We start from the raw sequence: 10,452 nt of genomic DNA, 5'->3' as shown, positions 1-10,452 counted from the left end.
CACTGCGCGCATATCGGTACGAATAAGATTGTTCCAAGTTTCTAAAAGGGTTTCCATCTCAAGGTGGTGTGTTAACTATTAGCTGATCGTGCAAACATTGTTCTGTCGCTTGAGTTGCATGAATAGGGTCATTTCAAATTATTTTAGTCATTCGTTTCCTTCATCGCGTAACCTTACCAATGACTTCGTTGATGACACACTAAACATTTATAATAATCTATGTTATGAATCTACACACTCACATGAATACCATTGTTTTGAGATATTTATTTTGATCACAGAATATTGCCGGCGAATTAATTGATGTGCCATTAGCCAATTGATAAGCATCTGTTAGGCAAACCTACACAGCCGAACATACACTATTGTTTAGAGACATTCTGTTAATTGCTTAATCTTTCAAATTATTTCATTGATGTCCACTTTTGCCATTGGCCACATGTTTCTTGAGCACGGTTCCGTCATTTTTAAGGACTTTTTCTATCGTCGTGTATTGACGTGCTACTGTGAGGAGTTAGCCTATTGTTCTATTGCTCAGTTTAAACAACGCAACCATTGAGGGTTAATTGTATTGATCGATGAGTAGGACATATACAGGAGTACTGTGGTGGCAATTTCGATCATTAAGTGTGTTCGGAAATTAGAGTGTTTTTAGATATTAAAGTTTCTTAACACAGAAGAGTCTGAGTGGTTCCTTCCTCAGTTCATGCGTAATTATCTTAATTATAAGAACTGTATCCTGTGGCGAGCTCTGAATTCTGAGACCGGACGTAATAACACTAAAACATTATCAGTAAAAGTTAAAGCGAAAATCATTGTATTGGTAATACACCCAAGACAACGAAGCCGAGCCTAATTTATATAATTTGAATATATTTGCATACTTCAATAACTATTTTATTTTGATAAAATTACAATTTTAGAATGTATTTTTTATTATTATTATTATTTTTCAAAACAATATATACAACAAGGCTATAGGGAGACCTTTGTCTTCATCTCCGTGTCCGTGTGTCTCCTTGACTGTCTCCATGTCTATATCCGTATCTCTCTGTGTCTCGTAATGAGAGCAGATGCCCAGTCGGATGAACCTGAAGAGTTTCACTCAGTGGTGGGGCCTCAACCATCACACGGCCCCACGAAAACAAAGCACCTGTATGGGTATTTTATGCTGAAGGTTGTCGATGTTTTTGTGTGTAAGTGTGTGTGACTTTTTAAATGGGTAATTTAAAAACTAAATTATTCCCAAAATTGCCCCCATCATAAATTAATGAAAATGTTTTTTGAACCAAGAAAATTTGGATTTTTTCTTCTTGGCCATGGCGGTACTGTTGGTGGCATTGATAGCGGTGCTGGTGGCAGTGGCGGTGGCGGTGATTTCCTTGGCATTGGTGTCGGTGTTGGCGGGGGTGGCATTGGTAACGGCGGTGGCGGCGGCAGTGGCAAGACGAAGCGTCTCAATCTCCTGAAGGAGGGTCTCCTTCTTTCGAAGCAGCGTCACGTTCTCCAAATGCAGCCTCTCATTTCCTTGACGCAGCATCCCATGTTGCCACATCGCTCGCTCTTGTAGCATCGTCTCCGCTTGCATCGCCACGAACTCCTGACGAGTCACCTCCATCCCTGCACGTAGCGTCGTGTTTTCCTCGTGCAGCTTCGATCTTCTCCGCCCCAGATTCTCGTTCTGCTGTCGAAGCATCGCGTTTTGCACTTCAAACGTTAACAAGGCTGAAAAGTGTGAAACAGGGATCATCATTAGGAAAGGGACTGAAATAGAAAATGTACTTTCTCTGCAATGTAGTGATAACTTTATTTGCAACTGTATTGTATTTGACATATCTCCACGTCTGTTTACAGACCAGTGGAAAAGTTACCCTCGATAAAATTTGAAATTTGAAGTGTCTTGAGTTATCAGCGGGTAATATAGAAGATAACTTTACAATTAAAGCATGTAATGGGTAACGTTACCAGCACATGATGAGATGTGTTTACAGCTATGCTAAATTTTTTTCAACTCCGCTTATTACAAATTTATTTTTAATCAACGAAGGAAACGTGATGAAAAAAATAAAAGCACGAAACTTCACGCACTCCCACACAAATACATACACACGCACTTTCAGACAGATATATATCGAGATTCACAACCTCACATCAAGATCCATACACCCACACCGCATGTTTCTACTTACCATGTTTCCAATGACGCCGCTTCATGACCTGAATGAAAACCGTCATGACCATCAACCCAATCATGAGCAATACCAAAGTCCATGCCAGTGAATCCGTGCCAGGGTTCGGGCATGGTGGCTTGGGGATGAGATGTGAAGCTTTGCATATGTTGCCCACGAAGAGGGAGAAGAGGAACCGGACAAATTTGATGCAGAACTGCAACAGCAGCAGCAGTAGCATCAGCATCTTGCCGCTTGTGTTGTCAAAGTCCGTGTGTGAGTGCCAAGTGCGAGCGTGCGTTCTTATAGCACTCCCAGTGGTGACGTCATCAGTTCCGGCCGTGACGCATTGTTACAGGTTTCCTGTCATGACACGTGGTTAGAAAATCCCCTGTGACATCACAAGCACGACTGCACAATAATTATTTCGTTTAGGTGAAAAAAACATTTACACTAATGTACGCTAGATTTGATCAACGAAACCTCTGCATTGCAAATTTAATTTGATAATCATTAAATCAATGGGCACACTTATTTTACACTCGATTCAAATGTTTGTTTTTATTCCGTTTAACATGTCAGCTTTCGTGACCAATGTTTTCCATAATAGAGGTTTTTGGGTTAGATCTCTTGAATATAAATGTGTCGTCAAACTCACCACCACTATCGATTAAGCCTGCTCCATTCCCATTGAAACTACCTTCTCTTGCTGTTCACGTTACCCTTACACATTTACAAATTTGCGTTTAGATTATTTGGCTGCTATGAATTTCAACGTGATAAGCTTCTACGTTCAGCTATCATTAGTCAACAGTTTGCTTCTGAAAAGTAGCGAATAGCTTGGAAGGTGTTCCATAGCAAATGCAATAGTTTAGTTTAAACGTTTCACCATTCACCATCATTGTCAACCTTTATCATCCAACATTAACAATTTACAATGTGTCATTAATTGTAAATGTTGCGGGCTATGTAGGAGCCTAAATGTACAACATTTACAATTGTAAATGTATTTTTATTACTATATGTACCTTATTTTATTTTTTCATTATTCATGGAAAGTTGTTTCATATTAAGTAAATAAATCGTACTGAAATAATTTTGGCAGTAGGAAAATAATACACTGGAATGAAATCCCAATTTCATAGCACTTCATGCCAATGAAGTGCTATGTCCTACCAGACAGTCTCGCTCCCTTCACCTGATGAAGGCCGCTTGTGTTGTGGCCGAAACGTCGTGAGAATATTATTGTGTTATTTTATTTTATCAATTTATTATTTTATTCTCATTCTACGTGACTTTACCGAAAGAACCAAAGAAGAATATATCACGACGTTTCGATCGCAACACAAACGGTCGTCCTCAGGCAGAATAAATCTCCCCCATTAACACAACTGACTTGCTTGCGTCCGTGGATGGAATTGCTTTCCATCTCAGACCCAGCTTGCTTGCCCATCGCCACATATATAACCACTTGTTGTAACAGCTCTCTCGCGCTATCAGCAGTTCCACTCTGGATTATTTTTTCCGCCTGAGGACGATTGCTTGTGTTGCGATCCGAACGTCGTGAGAATTTTTTTTATTTTGTTTTCTTTTTCTACCTACGTGACTTTACCGAAAAAACCAAAGAGTATACATACACAAGGTCCAATCTTAATTGGCGCCGCAGTTGTGAAATGTTGCTCCCTCGCCTTGTATGCAGAAGGATTTGGGTTCGATCCCGACCATGACACCTGTATATTTGGAGTTTCCACGTCTGTCTCAGTGGTCGCATGGATTTTTCTCCAGGTCTTCCGTTTTTTTTCCCTCCACATCAACATCACAAGTTTAGAGTATTTGGCTTATCTACATTTCCACGAAATAAGCCACTTCGTTGAGCTTTTCAATTGGTGGAAAAGTCGCTTCTCCACAATCTATATTGCTCAGATGACTTTTACATCCGCGGTATTAACTGGGGTGGCCACTGAAATTGAACCTCAAACCCCTGCAAAACTAGACATCTCCACTCCTCATCTTTGTCATCACTTTTAAGACATTTGTGTTTTACTTTGTTGTAATAATAAAACGATAATGAATGCACACAATATTTTACCGATTTAAAATATACTCACTTTGAGAGGAAGTGTGTCGGAGCTGGCGAACAGCAGACGAGCTTCGAGCACAATCGGGCACCGTCAGGGACGAGCGTCATGCCGACTCAGCGGTCATCCAGCAGCAGAGAGGCCTGCAGTTGCCGCCAAGAGATAGAGAGCGCCATGTGTATGACACGCCCACACACACGACTCATTGCCCAGCAGGGAACCAAGGCATTTTCGGAACAACCAGACGCCAAGGCGCCTTGACGTCTGCTTAAGAAGAAAATACACCCAGACACACATAACGCACATATCGGGACTAATAAGATTACTCCAAAGTTCTCCTTGTGTTTCGAAAATGGCCATCCCAATGTGGTGCGTTAACTAATAGCTGATCGTGAAAAACATTCTTGGGTCCATTGAGCTGCATGAATAAGGTCGTTTAGAAGTATATTGGTCATTCGTTTCATTAATTGCCTTACTGTACCAATGAATCTATTGAGGAAACTAACATTTATGAACATCTACGTTACGACTCTACACACTCACAGGAATACTATTGTGTTGAGATTTATTTCTTTTGATGATGGAATCTTGCCCACAAATCAATTCAAGCCCATTAGCCAATTGATGTGCATCTATTAGGCAAACAGACACTGCCGCACACTATTGTTCCAGGGCATTTCGTAAATTGCATAAACTTTCCAGGGGTGCGAGACGTTAGGGGTCGTTAGTCTGGACCTGACGGAGCAGCCGGGGGGTAGCGGTGTGAGTGGAACGGGGGAGTCGGTGAGCAGCGGCCCCGACAATTCAGTGATGGCGGGGGACGGTAGCCCCCACACTACACAGAGACACACATAAGTGTATATATAGTGTACAGTACTACACAGAGACACACAGAAGTGTATATATAGTGTACAGTACTACACACACAGAAGTGTATATATAGTGTACAGTACTACACACACAGAAGTGTATATATAGTGTACAGTACTACACACACAGGAGTGTATATAGTGTACAGTACTACAGAGAGACACACAGGAGTGTATATATAGTGTACAGTACTACACAGAGACACACAGGAGTGTGTATATAGTGTACAGTACTACAGAAAGACACACAGGAGTGTATATATAGTGTACAGTACTACACAGAGACACACAGAAGTGTATATAGTGTACAGTACTACACACACAGAAGTGTATATATAGTGTACAGTACTACACAGAGACACACAGAAGTGTATATATAGTGTACAGTACTACACAGAGACACACAGGAGTGTATATATAATATCAGCGACCTGATATTAAAGTTGCATGGTCGCGGCAAGGGCCATCGAACCACCGCGAGTGGAGCCTCACACATGCACGGGTCAGTGGACTGGTAGCGGGAGAACAGAGAGCGGACGTCGGTGAGATCACTGCGGCGACGTCATCTGAGCTGGGATCCGGACATCGAAAGGGCGGGAGAATCCGAGCCCCTGATTGGACGGGAGCCCAAGGGTCGGAAAGAGCAAATATTCCTTTGTTGTAGGTAGGATAAAAAGGGGGGGGGGATCGGGGTAGCAAGGGGGTTCTTCTGGTTCAAGATCATCGCGGTCCCGGGAGCAGGAGAGTCAGCCATCCGAGACGTCCGTGAGACGTACTCCAGCATCGGCAGGCTCGTCGCCTCATTCCCTCACAGCGGTCAGTACATCGGGGAGAAGTAAGTACGAGTGAGAGAGGCGTAAGTTCAGCCGTTTTACATCCAGGATAGAGAGCGGGGCGAGCGGTAGGGGAAATCGACTCGTAGACCTCCGAGGGATAGGTTAGCGTCCACTGACCGTACCATCACAGGTAAATAAAATTCGCTAGTGGGGGGAAAAACAACTGTGTTGCGTGGTCTTTTGGGAGCTAGAAGTGGAGGGCAGTGTGCGCTGGGTGTCTACGTGTATGCTTGCACCTCGAGGTGTTTACGTGCCCGCACGATTGCCCACCATAGTGCTTAGCGATCGCGTACCTGGGTGGCGGTGCCGCGGTCACGCACCCGCACACGGGTCTGGTCGCGAGATAGCGAGTTAGAGCGCCGAGCGTGCGCGTATTCGCGCGACTGTTTGAGCGGGACCTTTAACTCAGAGCCAAGCGAGCGTCCCCAATCAGCGGCGCGCGCACGGCAGAAACCCCGCCCGCCCGTCCCCCGGCTCCAACCCCTTCGTGTGCGATTGGTCTGTTTACGGGCAGAGGGTAGGGGCGTGTTTGTTATTGTCGGCACACGTGGAGCGCGGGTGGGAGGGAAACACGCGCCGCGCCTGTTTGTTTACGGGCGGGACGGAGATTTACTGGTGAGCGCGCTTACAGCCCCACCCCGCCTTTGCACAGTGTAACGCATCGCAAGCGCGGAGCGTACGAGCCGCTAATTAAACTATGCAAACGCGGTCTACATCCCAGAGGTACAGGGGGGCGAGACGTTAGGGGTCGTTAGTCTGGACCTGACGGAGCAGCCGGGGGGTAGCGGTGTGAGTGGAACGGGGGAGTCGGCGAGCAGCGGCCCCGACAATTCAGTGATGGCGGGGGACGGTAGCCCCCACACTACACAGAGACACACATAAGTGTATATATAGTGTACAGTACTACACAGAGACACACACAAGTGTATATATAGTGTACAGTACTACACACACAGAAGTGTATATATAGTGTACAGTACTACACAGAGACACACAGGAGTGTATATATAATATCAGCGACCTGATATTAAAGTTGCATGGTCGCGGCAAGGGCCATCGAACCACCACGAGTGGAGCCTCACACATGCACGGGTCTGTGGACTGGTAGCGGGAGAACAGAGAGCGGACGTCGGTGAGATCACTGCGGCGACGTCATCTGTTTGCCCAATACGCATCTATTGGGCAAACAGACACTGCCGCACACTATTGTTCCAGGGCATTTCGTAAATTGCATAATCTTTCCAAATGAATTCATTGAAAACTACTTTTGCCTTAGGCACATGTTTCTTTATTGCTGTTCGTATGAATATTGTCACATTAATTTTTAAGGAATTTTTCCTATCGCTGTGTATGGTCGCTTTACTCTGAGGAATTAGCCGATTGTTCCGTTACCCAGCTTAACAAACGTAACCAATGAGGGGTAAATGTATGGATCAATGAGGAGGACATCTCCAGGAGTACTGTGTTGACATTCCTAGCATAAGAGTTCGCATATTATAGTGTTATGTTTGTTTTACATATTTAAGTTGCTTAACATAGAAGAGTCTGATGTACATGGCGTAGCTCTCCTTCCTGCGGTGGTGTCGCCTTGGTAACGGCGCCTTCATAAGTTAATGAGTAATAATATTAATTATAATAACTGTTTCCTGTGGTAAGATATAACATAATCAGTAAAAGTTAAAGCGAGAAACATTGTATTATCACGATTGATAATACACCCTAGACAACGAAGCCTAGCTTAAATAGTATAATCACCTACACTTGCATAACTTCATTCAATTAGATCATCATTGTATTATCACGATTGATAATACACCATAGACAACGAAGCAAAGCCTAATTAGCATGATTACATACACTTGCATAACTTCAAACAATTACAACTCCATTTCATTATTACATTAGGTAATACCCCAAGACAATGAAGCTGAGCATAATTAGCATAAATGCATAATTTGCATAATTAGCATAGTTTGTTTTGATTAGCCTGATTTAGGGAAATAAAAAAAAATGTCAATTGGCATTTAATTTTTATTATTTTCATTATTTTTCAAGGTCTAATATATACAACATGCGTCCGTGACTATTATATCCGAGTTGATTTTTTACATTCTGCCCCCTAAATGTCGTACACTATGTCCTGTGGAGTTTCGCTGCTTTGCCGCAAACGGCGGTTCATTGGGCACTATTGGGAAAATAACAGCGGAGGTGTGTATTGGAGATGTCAAATTTGACGGGACCAGTTCTTGTATCAACGTCCCTTGCTGTTTCTTGCTTGCTCGGGACTGACGTCTTGGGGAAGATGCTCCTGAAAATTTTGATCAGTCAGGGTTGCCTTGAGTTACCTTTGGGCCATTGAATGGCCTTTTTGCCTTCTCCCACTCGAATGTGCATGGCCAATACTACTGTGCAAGCGCTTGCAAGCAAGACCGTAAAGATTCCCCCTGGCGTGCAAATATTTGTTCCCTTTCAATTATGCAAGCCGCTTGATCAGGAGGCGACTGTGGGAGGAATCCTCCTAGGACCCTCAAACAAAGCCATTCGTGGGATGACGTTGGTGGGGGCCCAGACTCAGGTATCTAATGACCAGGAACCGTTCATTCAAGTCCTGAATGCAGGGTTGGATACATCTGTCATTCAGGAGGGCACCGTGCTAGACTACACATCACCCATGCATCACGAGGGAAACATTGTTGGTGGTGTGGGGGTCGTGTCGAATATGAAGTCGCAACAGTTTTTTGATGAAAAGTGTATGGGTACACTTTGTTCTGAAAATTCGGAATTGCCCGAGTCCCAGATGGGGTAGTTGACGGAGATTTTGCGTGAATTCTCCGATGTATTTAGCAAGGGCAAATTTGACATCGTCCATACTACGCTTTTGAGTCACCACATTGATACGGGCGATGCTGCTCCCATCGGGCAGCACCCCTATCGACTGAGCCCTATGGAAAAAGAACACGTACGGCTGGCGGTTGTCCCTATCTTTATGTCAGACGCTTTGAGTGGCAGTCTGACCATGCAGTGCTATAGTGTGCACTGCCTATTGAGCAGCCGTCTGGCCAACTTTCAAGTTGGTTGGCAGTCCTCCAGGTCTATTCCTTTACTGTTTTTGATCGCAAAGGTACCCGACACACGAACGATGGGTGCACGTTTTACTCGGGCTCGTGGCACTGTAAGACGCCTACCAAGGACCCGAACTCCCGGCACAGCGCCTGAAACAACTCGGCCTCGAACTCGCTACCCTGGTCGGTAAGGACTCGCTCCGGGATCCCGTGCTTAAGTACATAGTGCTCCACGAACGCCCGGGCTACTACCAGGGCCGTTTTATCGGGGATGGCCACCGCCACGGAGTAGCGGGTGAAGTATTCCACCGCTACGAGGATATAGCGGTTGCCCCGGTGGGATCGTGGGAATGGCCCCTGGAGATCGATGCCGACCAGCTGGTTAGTCCGACTGACGCGGAACGGCCTTAGGGGTACTTGGTATCGTGCCGGTTTCGGCCCGCACTGCTGACAAGCGCGGCAGCCCTGTACCCAGGCGGCCACATCTTGCGTCAATTTGGGCCAGAGATACTGGCGACGCAGAGTCTCCCGAGTGCGCCGTTCCCCGTCATGGCCCCCGAGCGGGTGGTCGTGTACCAGCCGTAGCAGCTGGGGTCGCACTTGGGCGGGAACACAGATGCACCCCGGCTGGCCGGCCTCGGTTAACTCCCGTACCACCCCGTTCTGCACACACAACCGGGCATACAAACCGCTCCAGGGCCCTGGTAGGATGCTTTTCCCCTCCCGCAGGGCCGCTTCCACCGCCGCCAGATCCGGATCCCGCTGCTGGGTCTGCCTCAGCTGCTCGTCGCTCAGGCCCGGGAAGGCGCAGCCGACGTCCTCCTGGATCCGTCCGATCGGGGCGGGGTGGTCCACGGGGTCCCGAGTCGTGGGCCCTGCGCTCGCCGGGCGGCCGACTGGGTCCGCGCCTCCACCTGTGGGGGTCTCTGTGGCGCATACCGCACTCTCTCTCGCCGGGGGGGGGTTAGGTTCAGCGGGTTCCCGGGGGTCCGTTGCCTGTCGGCAACGTCCCCCCGTGAAGCACGGGCAGGCCTCCTCCGCCCTCGTCTCGGCACACACCGCGGGTCGCCGTGATAATGCGTCCGCGTTTGCATGCGTCCGCCCCGCCCGGTATTCGATCTGCAGCTTGTACTCCTGCAGCTGCGCCAGCCATCGGGCCATCTGCCCCCGCGGTTCCTTGAAGGTGAGGAGGAACTGCAGAGCATAATGGTCCGTGCGCACTCGACATTTCCTGCCGTATAAATACGGCCGAAACTGTTTACACGCGAAGATCACAGCGTACAATTCCTGACGGGTCACACAGTAGTTCAGCTCGGCCCCGCTCAGGGTCCGGCTGGCGTACGCAATCACCCATTCCACCCCTTCCTGCACCTGCGACAACACCGCACCCAGCCCGCTGCTGCAGGCGTCGGTGTCCAAAATAAAGTCGGTGGTAAAAT

At 46.8% G+C, this 10,452-nt stretch overlaps 1 long non-coding RNA gene across 2 annotated transcripts; it reads right to left on the bottom strand.

The window, feature by feature from the left end:
- Positions 1 to 247: 247 nt before the first annotated feature.
- LOC142908067 (uncharacterized) lies at positions 248 to 6,009 on the bottom strand. Of its 2 annotated transcripts, XR_012931569.1 has the most exons (4): positions 5,547 to 6,009; positions 4,277 to 4,389; positions 2,190 to 2,531; positions 248 to 1,725 (listed from the first exon to the last, which is right to left on the bottom strand). It is a non-coding gene; the product is annotated as an uncharacterized LOC142908067 (long non-coding RNA). The 2 variants fall into 2 exon arrangements; XR_012931568.1 differs by lacking the exon at positions 5,547 to 6,009 and having other exon boundaries at positions 4,277 to 5,161.
- Between the last annotated feature and the right edge of the window lie 4,443 nt (positions 6,010 to 10,452).

This window comes from Petromyzon marinus (genome assembly GCF_048934315.1).
Source record: "Petromyzon marinus isolate PM22_M1 ecotype Great Lakes invasive population chromosome 68 unlocalized genomic scaffold, UKy_Petmar_22M1.pri1.0 chr68_unloc.4, whole genome shotgun sequence".
NCBI lineage: Eukaryota > Metazoa > Chordata > Hyperoartia > Petromyzontiformes > Petromyzontidae > Petromyzon > Petromyzon marinus.
Note: the sequence above shows the minus strand (reverse complement) of the source record. Positions and strands in the feature narration are given on the sequence as shown.